The sequence below is a fragment of the Cryptomeria japonica genome, chromosome 5 (genome assembly GCF_030272615.1).
Source record: "Cryptomeria japonica chromosome 5, Sugi_1.0, whole genome shotgun sequence".
Taxonomy (NCBI): domain Eukaryota; kingdom Viridiplantae; phylum Streptophyta; class Pinopsida; order Cupressales; family Cupressaceae; genus Cryptomeria; species Cryptomeria japonica.
In genome coordinates this window covers 871940182-871963929 of record NC_081409.1, presented here as the reverse complement: position 1 = coordinate 871963929, position 23748 = coordinate 871940182, and positions in this window count along the sequence as shown.

Genomic DNA, 23748 nt, shown 5'->3' with positions numbered 1-23748 from the left:
TCGCTCTCAAAATGTTTGATTGCCTTTAGATTCACTTTGCTCTGCTCTGCTCTTTGAAAACTAGTAAGTGAAAAATGACCACACTCAATACTTTTAATATCTCCTTTTGACTTTATTGGGATTCATGAGGTTAGGTTAAATAGGCATTAAATGCAGTTGGTTTCCCTTTACCGACTAACTCTCTTATTATCTTTTTGCTGACTAGATAGACTTACTAGTTTTACTGACTTCCCTGGTAAATCAAAAGACTAGATAAATTTTTTGAACTTGCTATTGCATCTTAGCTATGTAGATTTTGAATTTAAGTGCATGAATACATAGGAACTATTAAGATCTAACCTTTGAGAATGGAGTCCATCCATACCTTTATGGACTAATTCAAAGTAGATGCACCTAACTCGGTAGGTAAGGTGCTTCCTTCATTAGTTGACACATTTTCCTTCTTTTTCCAAAATTTTTGCAATTTGCTTCTTATCTCCTCAGTATCTCCTCTCGATTTGTCTCTATAGTCTTTAGCTATGTGTCCAACTTTGCGACAGTGAAAACATGCCATTCCTGGACTTCTCCATGATCTCTGGTTGTTCATTCCAAACCTTATCATATAGTTTGTACTTATATGTCCATATCCTCCACAACATTCACACCAAATTCTTGTATTGTAATCCAATGGTACTGAAGTATATTGTCAATTGAGATTTGTGTCAGTTCGGTAGCTTCTAGTGTTTGCTTGGTGTGGAGTCCTCATATAGTTTTTCTGCTTAAACCAACACTTCTCGATATTGTGTCCATAACTATTGCAATTTTTGCAAAACCCTTTGTATTTTGCCTTTTGATAGTTGTCGATAGACTTTGTTCTACATTGCTTAGATGTGTGACCATACTTATTGCAATTGTAACAATAACCATAAAACCTAGTAACATCCGGTTGCTTACTTTTTCTGATTCGGCAAACGTTGGCAGTATGTCCTTGTTTCCCATAGTAGTTGCAAGTATACTTCTTGTCCTTGATGTTCTCTTTGTTTCCATCTTGCTTTGATGATTCTCCTTTCTTGGTAGTGTTGACCCCTTTCTCAATAGAGTTGTTTCCTTTGTAACTGAGTCCTGCATTTTTTTTGGGTTTTCTCATATTCAGTTGCTCATCCAACATTTTTGATGCTTCATGGATTTTCCTCAATGTTTCCTTTGACTTCTTTTCTGCTTCCATTTCATCGGTCAATCTTGATAGTTCAAGTTTTAATGCTTGGTTCTCATTTTCCTTTTGAGTAGCTTCATGATGTGCATAGTCCAATTGATCAGACAGATTATGTTTAATTACAGTCATCCTTGATATTTCATCATTCTTTGTAGTCACCATTACTTCTAGCTATTGTTTTTCTCCTTCTATAGTTCATTTATTATCTTCACTTGTTCTCAATGCATCAATATTTTCAGTCATCTGTGTGCTAAAATACTCATGTTCCCTTCTCATTGCTTTTAGCTGTTCACTTAGTGCTTTGTTCTTTTCTTTCAATTCTGCAATCATTTCTTCAGATTCTTTTGATTTGTTGTTCTCAGATGATGTCTCAATTTGTTCCACCAACTCTTGTGAGTCCTGTAAATCATTAGACAACCTTCTTCTTACTTTCAGTGATCTCTACATTTCCCTCTGCATATCTGCAATCATTTGATTAGCATGATCCAATTCTTCTTGAAGATTCACAATCCTACGAGATTGTTTATAGCCTTCCATTGATAGGATCTTTCTCTTTAGGCTATTAGACCCTTTACCAAGAATATAGCTCTCATACCAATTGTTAGGTCTTACTTGGAAGGGTAATGTACTGAGAGGGGAGGGGTGAATCAGTACTTCAAAACTTTTCTTGAAAAACAATTTTACTAATAAACACAAACTGTGTATTGTTGATCTCAAAGATATAAAATACTGAAACATAATCATAAAGATAACATCCATCAAAATATCACTCCATAACACAATTATTTTTTGTCATGCAGAAACTCTTGGTTAGAGAGAAAAACTACAGTGGGGATGGCACCCACAACTTCACTACTGTAGTAATAAAGATTGCTTGGTTAGAGCTACATTTTTAGCCATTTCTGATAGCTTACCTTGTTAGGAGTATAAAGATCTTTAGATCTACCTTGCTAAAGGATTTTACAAACACTTCTACAAAATGTTGTACCTGGTTAAAGGCTTTACAATTTATATACTTTATTAGAGTCTTTTACCCTGTTAAAGGTTTCTATTACAACTTAATATTTCAATCAAAATCTTTACAAAATATCGACAACTTCACATCTGAAATATTATAGCAGACTCTATGTGCTTAATATGAAATTACCTTGCTCATAGCATTCCTCGGTAATTGATAAATCAGCTCACTAACCACTTCTATATTCTCTGTTCCTCAAATTGTTCTCTGAAACCTTCTCAGTAACCTATGATTATCTCTATCAATCTTATTCCTTCATGCTTCACTTAATCATTCCTTCATCTCTCTTTTCTTGATTAACCTTACATGTCACCTTATGTTCATGTACTAAAATCATTCTATTTATATAGATCTCTGAGATGATGATTTGTTTATGCTTCGATCATACAAACATGTTTTATTGAATGAATAAATGTAGAAATTATTTCATTAGATATTCTTCCTCAAAATCATACAAAATCTTAAAATGCTATTTCCTATGCAATAACGATTTCATCTTCTCGAACTATGTAACATGTTTCACATGAGTGTCCAGGTTCATTGAATCTAGTAACACATTTTCACTCGGTTCACATTAACTTGGTATACCTTCTTTGCTGCTCGGTAAACATATAAACTTTACTCGGTAGACATTCTGCATATGTCTTGATTCACAGCTTGATGTGTATCAGCTCGTTGACTTGTCTTTCTTCTATAACCGACACCGGTGACCTTGGTGTTTATCGACTCGACTTTTCTGTAGTATTAACCGACTAGAGTATATAGAATGACTTTGGGCATAAAAATAATATCAACTTACATCTTAGTCATTTGCTTGGGTTTTTCTTCTTCCTCTTCGATTTCAATGTCTCTTTCTCATTGTTGTCTTTCAAATATGTATTTTCTTCTACAACAACATGAATAATCTCAAATTTAGTCTCATATATGTGTTCAAAGGTAGCCTGATCGTATGCTTCACATACTTTCACATTTGTGCTCTCCACTATCTTTTTAAATATCTTATTATGACATCAGTAGGCCTTTCTACTTGTATCATATCCCAAGAAAATTCCTTCATCTACTTTGGTGTCAATCTTTCCAAGATAAGATTCATCTATTCTGATATAGCACTTACTCCCAAAGAAACTAAAATATTTAATAGTAGGAGGTCTTCCATTCCACAACTAATAAAGTATCTTAGTATGATTTACTCTTATCTATACTATGTTAAGAATGTAAATATAAATACGCATAGCTTCTATCTAGTATACATTAGCTAGGTTAGCATTCTTCATCATATGTAGTTCTAGCCATCTCAATAACAATCCTATTCTTCCTTTCTACCAAACCATTTTATTGAGGAGTTCTTGGAGTAGAAAAGTGTCATCTAATATCATATTTCACACAAAAGTTGTTTAATTCATTTGAATTATATTTTTTACCTCTATTAGATCTTAAACACTTGATTTTAGCATCAACTCGATTTTCTACCATTGATATGAAAACTTTAAATATTTCAAAAGCTTCAAATTTTTCATTAAAAAATGTAACCCATGTCATCCTAGAAAAGTCATAAATAAGTAAAATGAAATACCTTTCTCCATTAAGTCCTTTTGTCCCTATAGGCCCACAAATATATGTATGAACCATCTCCAAGGGTTTTGAAGTGTAATATTCGTTGCTGAAATTCCTCTTTGTGTTCTTTCCTAATCGACATTCCCTACATATAGTATCAGCAGGCTTGATAATATCTGCTAAATTTCTCATTGCTTTAGTATTATTGATCTTTATCATGTTATCAAAATTAACATGTCCCATCCTTTTATGACATAACCAAAATTCGCTACTCTGTGTCATAAAACATCTACTTTCACTCTTGTCTTTTATGAAATAAATATTTCCATTTGTTCTAATATCTTCTAATATGATCCTTCCATTTTTTGCTTTTCTAGTCACACATTGGGTCTTACTAAATAAAAAATCATAATCTTTATTTCACATCTAACTAATACTCGATAGACTATATCTCAAACGTTGAACATAATAAAAAATCACCAATTTTATGCTTACCATCAATTGAGATACTTCCTATTCCACGAATAGGTGATGCTTCCTCTCCTAAAAAAAATCATTAATCCACGATCATACTTCTTGTGATTAGTGACTTTATATTTACATAAGTCTCTGATCATATCATTTGAATATCCAGAATGAATGATTCACACTCTTGGGTCAAGCTTAGCATGTAATGAAGTCTTTTCTCTAGCTATCTTTCTATTACCTTCAACATCTTCCCATCTTCTGGACCCATCCTAGTTCTTCATTTCTATAACCAAGAATAAATATTCTTCACTCAAGTTCTCACCATCTTCATTCTCAGATGAATTTGTCTCCATAGAATAAAAACTCATTTTCCCTTTATCTCTATCATTTGTCATTTTCTTAAAATTGTGTCTTCTTTTTCTACTTTTCTTTTCATCATCATTAGATTTTTAATAATCTTCTTTATACATACATTTAGATGCATAAAGAACAATTCTACCAAAATTAAATAATTTCAAGGGTAACTAACCTTTGTACTTTCTAATTCCTCTCTTCAATCTTCTTGCAATGTTCTCTTCAATATCATCCAAGTTTTCACTTATTCCCATTTCATCTTTTGATATTTTTGAAACATTAAATGCAACTTCTTTCCTATATATTTTTATATCATCCATCTCTCCAATTTCAAAAGAAGATAATTTTTTTATAAGCTGATCAATCAAGCAATTATTCAGGCCATGACATTCTTCAATCACACACTTATTCGGTTTGTATGGTTTATTCAATGTAAATAGGATCTTCCTTATCACATCACCTTCTTCTACAGTTCCACTGATAGCTTAAATAGCCTCAACAATATCATTCACTCTATGTATGTAGTTCTCAATGCTTTCATCATCTCTCACTATTAAACATTCATATTTTTATTTTAGATTCATGAACCTAGCTTGCTTTGTGTTAAGATGACCTTCACATGCATAACTCAACTTGTTTCAGATCTCCTTAGCTTCTTTCAATCCTTTAACCTTACCAAATACTACATCACTCAGGTGACTAATAAGTATTGTTCTAGATTTTGCATTTGTCTCTTTCACCTTAAGTTCATCTAGAGTTGTAGGTCCATTTAGAGGAGGTGTATAGCCAATGGATAATATCCCAAATTATATTCTACAAAGTCTCAAAGTAAGACTCCATTATGTTCCTTCAATAAGGAAAATTTATTCCATCAAACATCAATGCTTTAAGATGAAGTTCCCTTACCATTATGGATCTACCTCAAGTAGTTAAGCTTTCCAAAGAGGAACCAATGCTATTATACCAATTATTCAACACACAACAGAACTAAGAGGGGGGGCTGAAGAAATCTACAACTTCCAAATAGATCAATTATAAACAACATTAAATAACATTGCAATAACACATCAATCATCAACACATGAACATCAAACATCAACATGTGAACACTAGATTTACATGGGAAACTGAAACTAGGGAAAACCACAGTGAGAATCTAACTCACAATATGAATATGAATGATTAAAAAGTTTTATGATCACTACCATGTAGCAACAACACCTGATGGACTTGCAAGACTAAGGCACACTACCTTAGGGAAAGATACAAGGATTTGCACAATTGAGGCTCACTTCTTCTGAGCAAGATATAATATGTTGCTGAAGGACTCACTGTTAATCAACAAAGGAAATAGTAGAGCTGAAAATTAGAAATATCTCTTGAACATTAAATTATCCTTGAACAGTTGGATCAAGCGACCAACATCATGGCAAACATCTCTGATAACCACCACTATCACAATACACTATCTCACTAAATATATCACCCTCAAAGTTCTAAATTTTGCACTTCTACAATCTCAAATTTTTTGGCACATCATTAACATACACTTCATATCAATTCACACACAATCCATCTACCATACAACTTCTCCAACAACACTCCTTAAATATGAGATAGATCATTGAAACTTAATTTAGGATAAACCAAGAATAGACTACACATTATTACACAAAATAAGTAACCCAAACCAAAAATACACAAGGCAGTTTATTCTAGGAGAAAAAGGAACCCAAATAGATCACAATACATTCTTCCCAAATGAATCCAATGATCTACACATGCTAACACATCCACCAAAATTGTCACCAAATGTAGCGTGTAGATATAACAATTTGTAAGCCAAAAAACATCTTATGATGCCAAAAACCTCATGTGAGATCCATAACAACTTCTTATACATCCTCTAATGCATATTTGGAATAAAGGAATATGATCCAATTAAGATAACTAAGTTAGACACACAAAATCATAACACAATTGAATATCCCAAACATTAAACAACAAATCTCTCTTGCATAAAAAATAATCTGGACTAGAGAAGAAAAGTAAGAGTACTAAATGAGCCATGAAATCACATCCACTAAATCACAACACAATTTGTAACATATCCGGAATCCATTGAAGACTTTCCAGACTAGTATGATATACACACTTGTTGCCAGAGGACAAAAATAGTTATCTAAGTCAAACTACGACAACCAACACCAAAATAAAAAAAAACTCAATTTTCAATAAAAAACATAACTACAATAACCAAGAGCATATCAAAACCAAAATCCATTCGAATAACAAGGTTTGACATGAATGACAACCACTCATAGTTCCTACAATTTTTTGTGATAATAAGAGTGAGATATAGATATCAAGAAATCTAGCTCATCACTAAAGGATGAAACACATTAAGATAGATAGATAGATAGATAGATAGATAGATAAATGGATAGATAGATGCATGCATACATACATACATACATACATACATACATATGTATATACATATATGTATATGTATATACATATATATGTATGTATGTATATATATATACACACACATATATATACATACATACATATATATATACATACATACATACATACATATATATATATATATATACATACGTATGTATATATATACATACATACATACATACATACATACATATATATATATACATATATATATATATATGTATGTATGTATGTGTGTGTGTGTGTGTGTGTGTGTGTGTGTGTGTGTGTGTGTGTGTGTGTGTGTGTGTGTGTGTTGGAATCAAGGAAACACTGAGAGAGGGGGGGGGAATCAGTGTTCAACAATTTTAACTTTAATAACCTTATTTTTCAACCACTTAACACAAATGAAGAAAAACAAAGTGCAAAACTACAAAGTCAAGATCAACAACACCATAACACCAAGATTTTTCCATGGGAACCTAGTTAAGGGAAAAAACACAGTGGGATTAAAACACACAATATTAATATACTCTATTATAAGTATAAGAATATTACGTAAGGAGAATGCACATGCATTCAGACACACTGCCTAGAGCTCATTGCTCAAAGTTTACAATAAGGGCTACAACCCAGAAGACTCATTACCTTACACAATGATTATAAGGGATAGAAGAGAGTTTGAACTATTTAATAGAATCAAAAAATTCCTGAGTATAGTTCTGGTTAAGCACATGATCGCACTCTGCTCTGCTACTATGCTTTGTTCAGATATTCTGCAACATATTGGAGCACCAATCTTCTAACCGTGCATGTGCAACTACACACAATCACTCATACACACTTCTTATATCACCATGTATCTCCCAAATGGTCAAATCAATCAGTCTTATATATCCACAACATGAAACTTGTTACCGAAGTTGACTCAATCCATTCCAAAAATAACCAAATGGACCAAAACAAGATTTCCACATTCTTTCTACTTGATGGCTCAACAACCTTGATCACACAAACAACTACCAAATTTACTCTGTATGATTTGCACATAAAATCTTCACATATTACTGCCAATGAACATTGGTCTACCATAAAATAGTTTACCGGATCTTCCAACTTACTCACTTCACAATATTGGAGGCCATAAACTTGGAATAAGGTAAATTGCATATCCATAATGCATCTCCCAAATCCACAAGGGAAATATGCAACACAAATGAATCCAACTAGATGATGTACACTACCAAATAACCTATTCCCATGTACCTTACCAAACCTTAATAAATCTTCTCATATGAATGAATCAAGTGCGGATTGAATATCTGACTTAAGTAGCCAAATTTTATATGAGTTGCCATCAATCACAACATCTCAACATACATGTAATGTCTCTTTCCAACAATCTCCCACTTTGTCATTGATGGCAACACTTAGTGAAAAATAAATAAGTGTCAAACCAAAACCAAAATACAATATACTACAAGAAAATATATAATCACTAGATTCTAAAGAATCAAAGAATGAAAAGATCTCCCTCTAAGATCAACATTTTTCACTCATCTATCCTCCCCCTTTGACATCAATGACAAAGGTATGGTCTTAGAAATTAGAAATGCTATTTACATATGTACACAATCCTTACACATTCACAAAAATTTGAAGATAACCTCAAAAATATTCTTCAATGTTTACAGATGGTCGTCCCATCCCTTCTTCAAATTCTCCAAAATAGATATGAGGGTGCTGAATAGATATGCATGCATCTTTGTTGCCCTGAGATCTATAGGATCACTTTTACTCAATGCATTATGAGCATCCCGTAGCTAATAAGTAAAGTGTCTAACTAGGGAGTGATCTATTCCTTAGCTCTCCCACTCTTCCTACAATCCTATCTTTCTCCTAATTCAGACTCTTGATTTTATCAAGTAGAGATATCACCTAATTTTCTCTGCTACTTGCAAAAACAAACTATGGATCATAAGATAGAGATATGTTGACTAGAAACCCTTCACACTCCTTTATCTTCTTGTCAACCTCAATGGTGAACTTAGGCAATAAGAGGCATGAATTGTAGATTCTTCCTCCTTCAGCTAGTGCATTTTGAATGCCTTTAATGCAAGTGACCAAAAGTTTTCTGTCCTTCAATCATTTTCAAAATTGTCTTCATCCTCATAGCATTAAAAATTCTTAGAACCTTTGCCTCGGTAGCCTTCTCTAATGATTCAAAATGAGAATCAACTCACTTGAGAAATCTCTTTAGCTTCCTAGAGGATGCATTGGATGAGTCCTTCTTGAAAGATGACAATATCTTCTCAGGAACACTCGTTGTGAATGATATCACTTGACTGTCCTGCATGTGAGATTTCAGTAAATCTTCACTTTTTTTGGCTTGAGCGAGTGCAACAAATTTGAGTGTGCCTGAACATATGATAGAGAGTAAATATTGATAGTGCCTTGGGTGAAGTTTGTATCACTTATGGTCTACTTCCGCTTCTTAGATTTCATAGTGTCTCTTTCCACCAAAATCTTTTCAACCCTGCTTTCTATATCCTCTGCTCCCTTCTTTGTTTCCACTACCTTCACTTCTTCTTCCTTAAGTTCAACAACTACCATGGGAGGGTTTTGAGTACCCTCACTTACATTAATTTCCTTCTAACTTACATCTATCTCCACATCTAGAGTATCCACAACTCCTGCATCTCCCAGAGAATCTAAGTCAACCTGTTGGGATATATGTTCTCCTAGTTCATCATCTTTTGGCTTATCTCCTAGGGATGGAATTCCTAGGGCTTTTGGAATAGACTTTTGAACATCTTCTTGAGATTTTTCAAAAATTACCTCATACTGATACTTCAAAAGAATTTCCCTCAAAATTTAATCCAACTCTTTGTGAACTTCTTCATTTTTCCCAATCATTAATCTATTCACTCTTGATTTTCTTCTGAACTTTTCTTTGTTCTCCTTGAGAATTCTATCTATTTCATTTTTATAAATTACTAGACAAAATTGTACTAACACATACTCTCTTATCCTTTCTTCTTCTAATCTTGTTGTCTTGTTCCTTAGTTATAGGAGATCATATAAGCTCTTGGGAAATTCTGATACAATCTCAATGAGAGCCCTATTATACTTATTTAGATATAAAACTTTGGCTTCTTCCAATGATTTCTTCCCTTTGTCATCCAATAGATCATAAAATTAACAAAGTATTTTGAATTACCTTGTTCATTTATTGATTACTTAACTTGCTTTAGTGTCATCCTGGATTGTTCTATTGGCATTTGCATAAAGATTGCATTAATGATATGTTATGTTGTCATTGATGTCAATTGAACCGGTGATGGTATTTATGATATTGTTGATATTGTTGTTATTGATATTATCTTGTAACTAGTAGGAAGAGCTTTGAGGAAGATGTTGTAAACTACTATGATAGTTTGTGAGTTAAATCAATAAACCGGTGTATAAGGCTAAAACCCTTTCTATGCATTGTAATTGGTAAACCCTACTAGTTGTTTTTGTTAAAACCTAATCAAGATTTGTTGGTTTAAGATCTAATGGTGAGCGGTACTGATAGTGACACATGTGATCATTGTATGAGGATAAGTTCAGATTGTTTTGGCATGTTTGTTTGTCTATTTGATTGTCTAGGGAATGAGAAAAGTGGATTGCATCTAATGCAAAGTGCATGATGAGTTGCCAAGTCTAATGAAGAGGTGATCATCGAGTGGTTGGAATTTTCTTGAAGAATGTATATTGATTGTTATGTAAATCCAACAGTCACACTTGAACCATTTTGTTTGTAATTTCTACGAGAGAATTAGGTTTTTGTTGTGTTACCAACCTAATTGATTTGTATTTAAGGTCGATGAAGTTGTTTGTAAAGTTGATGGAAAAGTGTTGGATGAAATCAGTTGAGTGTGTGGTTGCCTAACCAAAGAATGGATCTAGAGTTTATGTAAAGGTAGATTGAATCTTAAAAGGATCTACTCAAGCAAATGTAGTGCTATTCAGACATATCAACAAAACCCATTGTTTTCTAACAATTATAGCAGAAGTGAAATCCCTTAATCGAGTAAGCTCTAACAAGCTTGGTTATTGTTTAAGTCCTTTAACAAGGTGGTCCATTAGCATGGATTCTCAAACCCTCTACCGAGGTTACTCCTAACAGGGTATTTTTTTTTTCATCAAGGCATTTTGTAAATCCCTTAACCAGGTGATTCCTAACAGGATCAATTCTTAATGGGACTTATTGTAAAAGCTTTGACAGGCTTGGCTCCTAATAGGGTGAACTTTAGAAGAGTTCAGCTAGCTATCTTGTGAGTCTCATCTCACCATGGTTTTTACCTATTTCGGTTTTCCACGTATAAATATTTGTGTCAAGTGGTGAATGTTTTTGTGGTTATAATCTTAGTTGTTGATTTGATTAACTACTTAACTATTCTGATGAGGCATGATAACTGGAAGCATTGAGAGATGAAATATGTTGATGTTTACAAGTTGAAGAATGTTTACTGCTAAGTTGATGTAATAGTTAATCAACTAATGTTGAGTATTTGTATTGATCTTGACAAGTGAAAGCTAAATTTGTGAGTTTGATTTTGAGTTTGGGAAGTTTGTATCAGTTTACTAATTCACCCCCCCCCCTCTCAGTAATCTACTGGATACTTATTCTTTCATCATACCATCATGTTCTTCTTTAGCTCTTTCCTTCTTGCTAGGCTACTCCTCACTAGATGGTTTCTTCTTGACAACCCTGGAAGTTGTAGAACTTTTCTTTACTTCTTTTACTGCTTCATCAGATTTTGTTTATTCTCCTACAGATTGTGCCACATAAACTCTTAGTGGTTGTTCTTTCTTCCTCTACACTTCTCACTAGATGGCTAGGCTTAGGTGAATTGGGTGGTTTTTGAGTACCGAAGGTGGGTGCAAAGTTCCTTTTCTATCTTGGCTTAGGTGGAGAGATTTTTAGTTTAACTTCCTTGGGATTGATAATATATTCATTCTTCAAGATGTTCTTCTCTCTGGCTCTCTAGATTGCCTCCTTGGTGATTCCCAAGTTCTCTGCGACTGCTTCAGCTCCTTCCTTACCTTCTTCCGTATCTTAGGTTCTTGAACTGAGAATGCAAGTTCAAGCTCTTTTCCCTATATGTGTCAAACCTCTCCTCAGACTTTTCCATTGGTTTTCTCAATAGGTGTTGAGCATATACCTTAATTATATGTCCTTCGACTTCATCCCCATAGGCATTATCCATGAGGTCCTTGGCTCAATGACTTCCATAACACATTAGTCAGTGTCTACCATAAAGGAGATAGTATCTTGATACTTCTCTACTATCTCTTTAGGGATCCTTTCTCTACTTTGCATCATTCTTTGAAAGTTTTTGAATTGTCTCAAAACTATTCCTTTATGTGCTTGTGAATCTCCTAGACTTTGAAGTGCCTCTTTGATCTGCACAACGACCAACCTATCATAGGCCCATTGAAACATTCCTACTCCTGAAATCTCATTCATGAAGTAGAAGTATATATAGACAATCAAAGTGCCACTTTTAAACACATGCTTCTTGTCTTGCTTGATTTTCTTTAGATTGCTCAAAATCTCACTCTGAAACACCTCACATAGGTCGTACAAGTTATCTTCTTTCATGATTTGGTAGGCAACATAGTGTTGACATTATGGATGAATTGATTAGGTGTTGCATTGATGTTTTGTCATTGAGGTCAACACTAGTTGTTATGATTGGTTATTGGCACTAGCTATTATGGATGGTTACTGATAGATAGGTTCTGGTTACCAATAGAAGATCTAGTGTTATCGACAAAAGAGAATATCTATTGGACACTTCCGGTATGTTTGGATCTATGGAGTATGTTTGGTTACATGTGGTACATACTTTTGGAGCATATTTTAGTCAATTGGTATTGACTTGGTATTCAGATGCTATCATACATTCTTGTACAAACCCTTACCGACATTGGTTTAAGGTTTTATCAGAAGAGATTTCACTGAGGAATTATGACAAGATGCATAAGTGATGTTGGTACAGTTCCTAGAGGATTTCAGAATGCTGAAGATGTTCTTTGATCGTGCTTCAACTGCTTGAAGACATTGCTCGGTGTGGTGGACTCAGAATAGGTCTGGTGCCTATCTAGGTTTTGCATCAGTATCATTTTAACATGTACTCTACACATTACCAAGATGTTTCAAGATGACTTATGGATTTGTTATTGTTGTTTTGGTCTTAAGACGACATGGCATATCATTGTAATATGGATTTATGTAATGATCTTATTGTAATATCTTTTAGGTGGCCGACCTAATTGGATTAGGTCTTAGGGTTGATATAAAATGATGTAAGATCTCATTGTAGATCATGGTCATGGAATGTAATATCATATGCGAAGGAATTTGGGTCGATCATAGGTGATCGAATTGGGATTAAGGAAGAGTTCAAAGGCTTCCAGTATTGATCTTAATCAAGACTGTAATCAGGCATGGTAGATGCTATCTCTGGCAGTTCACTATATTGGATTGTTGTCCAAATATATTGAGGTGGGTTTAACTTCTGTAGTCAATAAGACTCTTTTGTAATGAGCAGTATGCTCTAGGTAGTGTGCCTTCCTACATGTGCAGTCCCCTCATTGTATCATATACTTTTTGCAAAAGTATCCTCTGACTGTGGGTAGGCTTCCCACTGTGGTTTTTCCCTTTCCAGGTATTCCACATACAAATATTGGTGTTATGTAGTATGGTTACTTTGCATTGATTATTTGTTTAATTATTGAGTTGCCTTGTTTATCAGTATCTATGTCTACTAGCATCTATTTCTACTTTACTGGTATTTGAATATTCATGTGATCCAGTTTAAGATTGTATTGTGGATTAAATGTTATAAGCTATTAACAACTGATTCATCCCCCCACCTCTCAATTGTTTACTAGTTATCCTAACAATTGGTATCAGAGATTTGGTCCTCTCTTGCAAAAGCTTAACTGCTTGAGGTAGATCCTATGGCAGCTAACACTTCTAATCCACCAACAACTATTTTCAGAAGAGAAATCCATAAGCTTGATGGAACAAATTATGGGATATGGAAGATTCAAATTGAGACTCATCTTAGATGTCTTGGAAAGGATATTTGGGAGATCACTTAGAAAGGATACAAACCTTATGATCCAACATCTAGAAATCCTACTCCTTCAGACTTGGATAAGAATATTGAAAATTATTGCAGAGCTAGAGAGGCCCTCTTGTGTGCACTTACTGATCAGCATATCATGGGATTGACTAATAAATCATTGGCAAAGGTTATGTGGGACAAATTGCAAACTCTAAATGAAGGTGATCCTACTATCAAAATTGCTAAACTTAATAGTTACCAGGTAAGATATGAAAACTTGAAAATTGAAGATAATGAAAGAATTGTTGTGTTTATGCAAAGAATAAATGAGATTGTTATGGGAATTCAATGTTGTGGAGGATTTCTAAGTGAAGATAAAATAGTTTCCAAAGTCTTGAGATCCCTTCCATCAGCTTACATGATGAAAGCAACTGCAATTAATGAGTTGAGAACAATGGAAAACACTTCAGTTAACAGAGACATTCTGATTGGGAAATTATCTTCTTTTGAGCTTGAAGAATTTGGATCTTCTGGAGCTATAAAGTTTGAACCTGATTTTCATGAGTCATCATCATCATCATCATCATCTACCGGGAAAAGTGATTGGAAAGTCTTATATGCAAAAGAATTGGAAGACATGAGGAAAGAAGATGAAGAACTTGAACAACTTAAAGTCTTATTTTCTAGAAGAGTACCTAAAGGACCGATAGGAAGTAAGTATGAAAGAAAAACACCTTTTAAATGTTTTGCATGTAATAAGATTGGTCATTTTTCATCTATATGTCTTGAAAGAAATGAAAGGTTTGAGGAAAGAGTTAATAAATCTTATAAGCCTAACCAAAAAATATATAGATTCAAGAAAAGTAAACAATGCTACATAGAAGATGAGGAAGGAGTAACTGATGACTTTGGGGATGAACCAACAGAAGACTCTGCTAGTGGATCCGACAATGGAAAGGAATAGGTGTTCTATGATTTGGAGGAAGATGAACCATAACTAGCTATCAAGAATGAAGAAAAGGCCCTAGCAAAAAAAGTTGAAGATAAGGATGAATGGGTAATTGATAGTGGATGCTCACATCATATGACTAGAGATAAAGGGAAATTTTTGTCCCTACAAGAATACAATGGTGGTCAAGTTAGATTTGGAGATGACAAACCATGTATGATCAAATGTAAATGTATTATTTCTTTGGATGGCAAGCATAACACTGATAATATCTATTATGTAGAAGGTTTAAAGCATAATATTTTGAGTGTTGGTCAATTGGTGGACAAGGGTTTTCAACTTTAGTTTAAAGATAGAAAATGCAAAATCATTAACAAGACCAGTTTGGAGATTGCAACCGGTACTCAGACTGGAGGTAATATCTTTCACTTGAACACTGGTAATAAGAAATATTTGATTTCTCATATTGATGAGAGTTGGTTATAGCATAAGAGGTTGTGTCGTGTCAATTTTTCTTGTATTGTTAAGATCAGTTCAATTAAGGCAGTTAGAGATATGCCTAAGATTATGAAGCCTCATAATCCATTATGTAAGGAATGTCAATTGGGTAAGCAAGTTAGAACTTCTTGTAAGAGCATACAGGATAAGTCTAATGATGTACTTGATTTTATTCACACTAACTTATGTGGTCCAGCAAGGACTAGAAGCTTTCAAGGTGATAGGTATTTCATGTTGATTATTGATGAGTATTCTAGAATGATGTGGGTGACTTTTCTAAGGGAGAAGTCTGAAGATTTTGAGAAATTCAAGTTCTTTAAAGGAAAGGTTGAAACTGAAACTGGATTGAAAATCAAATGTCTAAGATTAGATCAAGGAGGTGAGTTCACTTCTCATGAATTTAACAGTTATTGTGAGACAATTAGCAAAATGGAGTAGTGGAAATAAAGAACATAACCATTTTGGATGCAACAAGATCTATGATGATGTAAGCAAAATTGCGTCATATCTACTGGAGAGAAGTAGTGAGTACAACAGTCTACAGATTCAACAGAGTTCACATCAAAGGTGAAACTAGTAAGACCACTTATGAACTATGGTTTGGACATACACCAACTATAAAGTATTTCAGAAATTTTGGAAGTAAATGCTATATCAAAAGAGATGATTCAATTGGGAAGTTTGATCCTAGATGTGATGAAGGGATATTTCTTGGTTACTCAATTCAAAGAAAAGCATATAGATGTTATAACAAAAGATTGTAGAAAATTGTGGAGAGTATTAATGTGAAAGTGGATGAGCAGTACATAAATTATTATATATCATATGACAGGGAACAGGTAGTGGAAATGATCATAACTGAACTGACAATGCCTCAACTAGTATAGGAAGTTGAGACAGTTACACCGGGAACATCAAAAAATTAAATAGTGACTGATGATCAGAGCAGTGAACCTAAAGTTCAAAAAACACCAAGGTATGTAATATTAAATCATTCTAAAGATCAAATCATTGGCAATAGGAATGAGGGAGTTATGACTAGAAGGAGATTGGCTAATGAAGAGGTATGTCTTATTTCTCAACTTGAGCCATCAATTGTTATTGAAGCTTGTAAGGATAAACATTGGTTAAAGGCTATGGAAGATGAACTAGATCAGATAGAGAAGAATGAAACTTGGGCTTTATTTCCCAACCTAAAAACAAGAATGTTATTAGAACTAAATGGGTTTTTAGAAATAAATTGAATTAGGATGGTCAAGTTGTAAGAAACAAGGTTGGATTGGTTTGTAAAGGATATTGTCAAATGGAAGAAATTGATTATGGTGAGACATTTGCACTTGTAGCTAGAATTGAATCAGTTAGAGTATTTCTTGCCTATGCAGCTTATAAAAACTATAGGTTTATCAAATGGATGTTAAATGTGAATTTTTGAATGGTGATCTTGAGGAAGAAGTATACATTGAGAAACCTGATGGATTTTCACTGATAGATGATAAAGATATGGTTTGCAGAGTGAAGAAAGCTTTATATGATTTGAAACAAGCTCTTAGAGCTTGGTATGCAAGGTTGGATAAATATCTTTTGAAGCTTGGTTTTACTAAAGGTAGTGTTGATAGTAATTTATAGTACAAAACTACTAATGATGATATTCTGATTATTGAAGTATTTTTTGGTGATATCATTTTTGGAGGAGAAGATAAATTGTGCATGGAATTTGCTAACAATATGAAGAATGAATTTGAAATGTCCATGATTGGTGAGATGAAATTTTTCTTAGGTTTGCAGATTACTCAAACTAACAAAGGCATTTTCATCTATCAAACTAAGTTCTAAGGGAATTGCTGAAGAAGTTTGGTATGGATAATTCCAAACCGGTAAGTACTCCTATGGTGACAAGTGAGTAATTATCTATCAAGGATACTTATACACCAATAAATATGACAAGGTATAAGTCTGTGATTGGTGGTTTGTTATATCTAACTCAGACTAGACCAGATATTATGAATGCAGTAAGTATTGTCTCAAGATATCAAAGTAATCCTAAAGAAAATCATGAATGTGTAGTAAAGAGGATATTTTGATATTTGCAAGGAACAACAGAATATGTCTTATGGTATTCTAAAAATGATGATTTCACTTTATGTGCATATACTGACTCATATTGGGTAGGAGATACTGATGACAGGAAGAGAACTTCTGGTGGATCTTTCTTTCTTGGAAAGAAACTGGTTTCATGGATCAACAAAAAATAGTCATGCATTTCTTTATCTACTACAAAAGCTGAGTATGTTGCAGCAACAACTAATTGGACTCAAGTCTTGTGGATGAAGCAAATGTTGAAGGATATAAGGGTAAATTATAGTGAACTGGTAGTTATCTACTATGATAACTCTGCAACTATTGACATGTCTAAAAATTTAGTATTTCACTCTAAGACTAAGCATATATAAATAAAGTATAACTTTCTGAAGGACAAGGTAGAAGGAAAGGAAGTCGAATTGGTTTATGTGAAAACTAAAGAAAAAATTGCAAACATATTCACTAAACTAATGTCTAAGGAATCATTTGAGTATTTGAGAGACAGATTAGGGGTTTCTGCTCCTCCGATAGAGACTTGATTGATGCAATTTGTCATCAGTCCGACATGCATTATCAGAGATATTATTCATTTCAACACTGATGAGTGGTGCTACTACTTAGGGGGAGTAGTCATCTTTTTGATTCAGAGGTTTACATTATTGATTTGATATTTTTGTCATATTTCTGGCATTTATGTCAAAGGGGGAGAGATATTGATGTGAAAAATAAAAAATAAAAAAATAAAAAAAGGAGTTGTATACATTAGGGGGAGATATATATTCAAAACTTTACAGAGATATCATTCACATAGGGAGAGTTACTAATATTGTTGGTTGTCTTCCACATGGGGAGACTTGTTTGGAATTTCTTGCTACTTAGATGTTATTCGCATCTAGTGTTGCCATCAATGCCAAAGGGAAAGATTGTTGGCATTATGGATGAATTGATTATGTGTTGCATTGATGTTTTGTCATTGATGTCAACAGTAGCTATTATGATTGGTTACCGACACTAGTTGTTATGTATGGTTATCATCAGACAAGTTTTGGTTACCAGTAGAAGATCTAGTGTTACCGATAGAAGAGACTATCTCTTGAATAGTTATAGTATTTTTTGATCTATGAAGTATGTTTGGTTACATATGGTATGCACTTCTAGAGCATGTTTTGGTTAGTTGGTATTGAATTGGTATTCAGATGCTATCATACATTCTTGTAAACCCTTACCCTAATTGGTTTATGGTTTTATTGACAGAGCTTTCACTGAGAAATTGTGACAGGATGCATAAGTGGCTTCTAAATGGATTTTAGGATGCTGAACATGTTATTTGATCATGCTTCAACTTCTTGAAGACATTCCTTTGGAGTAGTGGACCTAGAATAGGTCTGGTGCCTATCTATGTTATGGATCGGTATCATGTTAACATGTACTCTACACATTACCAGGATGTTTCAGGATGATTTATGTTTTTGGTATTATTGTTTTGGTCTTAAGCTGACAAGGCATATCATTGTAATATGGATTTATGTAATGATCTTATTGTAATATCTTTTAGGTGGTCGACCTAATTGTATTAGGTATTAGGGTTGGTTTAAAATGATGTAAGATCTCATTGTAGATCGTGGTCATGGAATGTAATATCATATGCCAAGGAATTTGGTTCCATCATAGGTGATCGAATTGGGATTAAGGAAAAGTTCAAAGGCCTCTAGTATTGAGCTTAACCGGCACTGTAATCAGGCATGGTAGATGCTATCTCTGGTAGTTCACTCTATTGGTGGTGCAGGAGAACCTAGGACTTAGGCAATTTACTTTTTACAATTTTGGCTTGTACTGACCCTAGCCAAGTTAGGGATGAATAAGGACTCTAGGAGGGTCCAAGAGTGATTATTTTATGTCAATGTAGGCCTAGGTTGATTTCATTTTACCTAGGTTTGCATTTTTGTGTAAATAGTGAGTTTGAGTAGATATTTGGCCTTTTTGTTGGTCAAAAGTGTCCAAACTTGGTAAAAGAATAAGAGAGGGTTAAATAGGTCTTATAAATGTTTGAAATGTCATATGTGATGACTTGAAATAGGTCTCATAGGTTGGAGAGACCAAACATGCAAAAATCACAAAGTTGCAAAAAGTTGTCATGACAACTTTTGTCCTGAAATTGGTTAGCAGTGGAGCTAGGGATTTCCCAAAGCCATGGAAGGACTCCACACATGGGAAAGATATATAAACCCTCTCTTTCATGTTTACCAAGGTTGGTGAAGTGTGTTTTGTAAGTCCAACAACTGAAACTACTCATTTTCAGTCTTGTTGACATCATTTTGGCCTATTTTACTCAATTTTGCAATAGAATATGGATTGAATCCATTGATCTAGAAATGGATTGAGTTACTCTTGTGTTTTTTTGTACTATTGGTTCATTTTAGAGCTTTGTAATTACTGTGCATAGGTGTTTTCTTGTTCAAGTTTGTAAACAACCAGTTTTGGCTTGTAAATAGCAATTTTCTTGTAAATATGGTTGCCCCATGAGTCTCACACGTGTTGCCATGATGGATTGTTGGGAAATGGTTTGAAAACTTGTTTAAATTTTACATATTAAGGTTCATTTTTTGTAGAATTGTTTAAACATGACTGCCCCCTTATTCTAGGTGAGTCCAGGAGCAACCCGACTAGAGAAAATAAGGTGAAAAAGTGGTGTAAAGTGCAGGGGTGAGTGCAAGATCACTATTTCAGAGTTTGGAGGGGTCCATGGAGTTGGGGAAGACTTTTCTATGTAGGGAGGAGCCTTGAAAAATCCATTTGACATCAAAATCCCAAGTTGTTCATTCACTATCGGTTAAAGGCCTTATAAACCCTCAAAACCCTCATTTTGGGGTTCACACATTGTACGATCAAACCAGGGCCTAAAACCACAAAAATACTTTAGGGATGGGTGAATTATTGAATAAAAACCAAACTTGTTTGGGGGTCCTTTGAATCGTTTTTCCTCAAGCCCTAGAAAACCGGATTTGGAGGCCTAATTAGGCTGAATTCCTTGTAGCCCTTTTCTAGGCAAGATATTGAAATTGGTAAAAAACCTCAATGTTGCAAACCACTAATGGACTCAAAATGCACTAAATTTTTTTTAGAAGACCTCTTGACACCTCTACATCATGTCACAATAGTTGGAGGTCATTTTGACAACTTGAAGCCAAGAGGCTAGAATTGAGCACCTAAGAAGCACAGTGAATTGATAGGGTTCCTAATAAAAACACCTTAGTAAGGTCAAGAATAAAGATCTAAAAGAGATTGAGAAGGACTTGGAGGTCTAGAGTGCGACTAGGCCTAGTGAGTTGGTGGAATTGAGAAACACCAACTAGGTGGAGTGTTGAGCAGGCTAGGTAAACCCCATGAAATTGGTATCAGAGCCTATAAGATTTGGGCTAGAAGAGTTGATGTCCTCAGTGGAATCTGTAGGAGACAATAGCATGGTGACCAATGTAGAGTTGGCCAGGAAAGTGGATGATCAGGAGGAGGAGAATAGACTCCTGAAAGATAAATTGATTGAATTGGAGACTAAGCTTGGTGCAATTGAAACCAAGGCTGATGAAGTGTTGGTAAAGGTGGAAGGAGCAGAAGGGAAGGGGAAAGAAGTGTCAGAGATAGACAAGATACCTAAACTTGATCCTATCCTAAAGAAATAACCTTTCTTGAAGGCATTGAAGGCCTTGAGTGGCAAATCACTAGAAGGATTATCATTGTTCACTGGTAAGATGGAGGCAGAAGTGGTCCTAGAATGGATAGAAGGTATGGAGAACCACTTTGAATGTGAAGGCATAACTGAAGGCCAAAGAGTCAAGGTAGCTAAGTCCAAGATGAGAGGAGCTTCTCTCACATGGTGGCAATTTGTACAAGATGAGAGGAAGAAAATGGGCAAAGCACCCATCTCTTCTTGGAAAGGGATGTTAGTCAAAATCAAAGAAGTCTATCTCCCTGATGACTATGAAGTGCAAATTCATAGGAAGAGACAAAACCTAAGACAAAAAGACCTTGATGTTAGTAGCTATATGGAGGAGTTTTAAAAACTTAGCCTTAGATCTCATGTAGTGGAAGGAGAGAGTCTCAAGGTAGCTAGATACCTAAATGGTCTACGGTGGAACATCCAAGAAGAAATCAGTCTAATGAGCACAAAAATAGTCCATCAAACCTTTCAACTTGCCCTTAAGGTGGAGGAAAGAATCAAAAGAAGACATGACTCAAGCAACAATAGGGGCAGAGGTAGAGGAAAAGACAATAGAGTCCATAGAGGAGGCTTTGGTGGAAAAAGTTATGAACAAAGAACACTAGGAGAGTCTAAACTCACTAAGAAACATGATAGTGGCAACAATAGAGGAGGATTCAATAGAGGAGGATTCAATAGAGGAAGGGGATCAAATAGTGGTTCCAGAGGAAGATCTAGTGGACAAGGTAGAGGTTCCTCATAATTTACAACAATGAAGTGTTAGCATTGTAACCAACTTGGTCATCCACCATATAGGTGTCCAAAGAAGGGATCATCATCACATGGTGGTGAAAGAAGAGTGAGTTATCTCCAAGAAGAGTCTTCAAGCAACAAAACTTCAGAAGTTTCCTTAGAGTCAGAAGTAGGTGACAACTTGATGATAAGGAGAACTTTGATCAAAGAACCGGTCAAAGAAGAGCCTAGCCAAAGGTCCTTATTTTGGATCAAATGCAAGGTTTTGGATAAAGTGTGCAAAGTAATCATTGATTCAGGGTCTACAGACAACATTGTGTCAGAAGAGGTAGTGAGCAAGCTCAAATTGCAAAGGATACCTCACAACAATCCCTATAGAGTCACTTGGTTAAACAAAGGCACATGTCCTAGTTAATGAGCAAGCATGGGTGGATTTTATTATTGGGAGGTATAAGGACAAGGCGTTGTGTGATGTCCTACCCATGAATGCATGTCATCTTCTTTTAGGAAGACCATGGTGCTTTGATAGACAAGCTATCCATGATGGAGCTAAGAATGCATACTCATTCAAGAAAGATGGAGTCACATTCAAGTTTCAGTCCATCCTTGAGGAAGGTGAGAAAAGGGCAGCAGGTCCTAATGTTCTTTTGGTGAGTGAAAAACAGCTCTTAAAGACACTTGAGGAAGGTGAAGGTATAGGGTTTTCACTTGTGACGAAGCCCAAAGAAGAAGACAAGAAAGAGCAGCAAGATTTTCCATTAGAGGTGCAAGATTTGTTGAAGAAATTCAAAGGCATAGTAAGTGAAGGACAACTAGCCACCTTACCTCCTAAAAGAACCATAAGCCATCCTTGCCTAATAAGGCAGCCTACAAAATGACTCCTCAACAAAATGTTGAAATTTCCAAGCAAATCCAAGAGCTCTTAGACCAAGGCCTAATTAGGAAGAGTATTAGCCCTTGTGCCATCCCTACCATGTTGGCACCAAAAAAAGGTGGTACTTGGATATTGTGTACAGATTCTAGAGCCATAAATAGGATCACCATAAGATATAGGTTCCCTATTCCTAGAATAGAGGACCTAATGGAATGTTTAGGGGAAGCCAAGTGCTTTACCAAGATTGACCTTAAGAGTGGCTATCATCAAATTAGGATTAAGGAGGGTGATGAATGGAAAACTACATTCAAGACTACTACGGGTCTTTATGAGTGGCTTGTAATTCCATTTGGCTTATCCAATGCTCCAAGAACCTTCATGAGACTCATGAATGAGGTGATGGAGGACTTCATAGGTAAATTTGTGGTAGTATATCTTGATGATATTCTCATTTTTAGTAAAGTTAGGGCAGATCACATTAATTATTTGCAAGATGTATTACAAAGATTGTATGATGAAAAGCTAACCATGAATTTGGATAAGTGTGAGTTTGTTAAGAAGGAGTTGGTTTACCATTAGAGGTGGAGTAAAAGAAAAGTTTTAGTGGGGTGAAGCAGCAAACAAAGGTTTTGAAACATTAAAGGAGAATATAGCTACCCAACTAGTACTAGTGTTGCCTAGTTTTGAGAAACTTTTTATTGTAGAATGTGATGCAAGCAATGTTGTAGTAGGTGTTG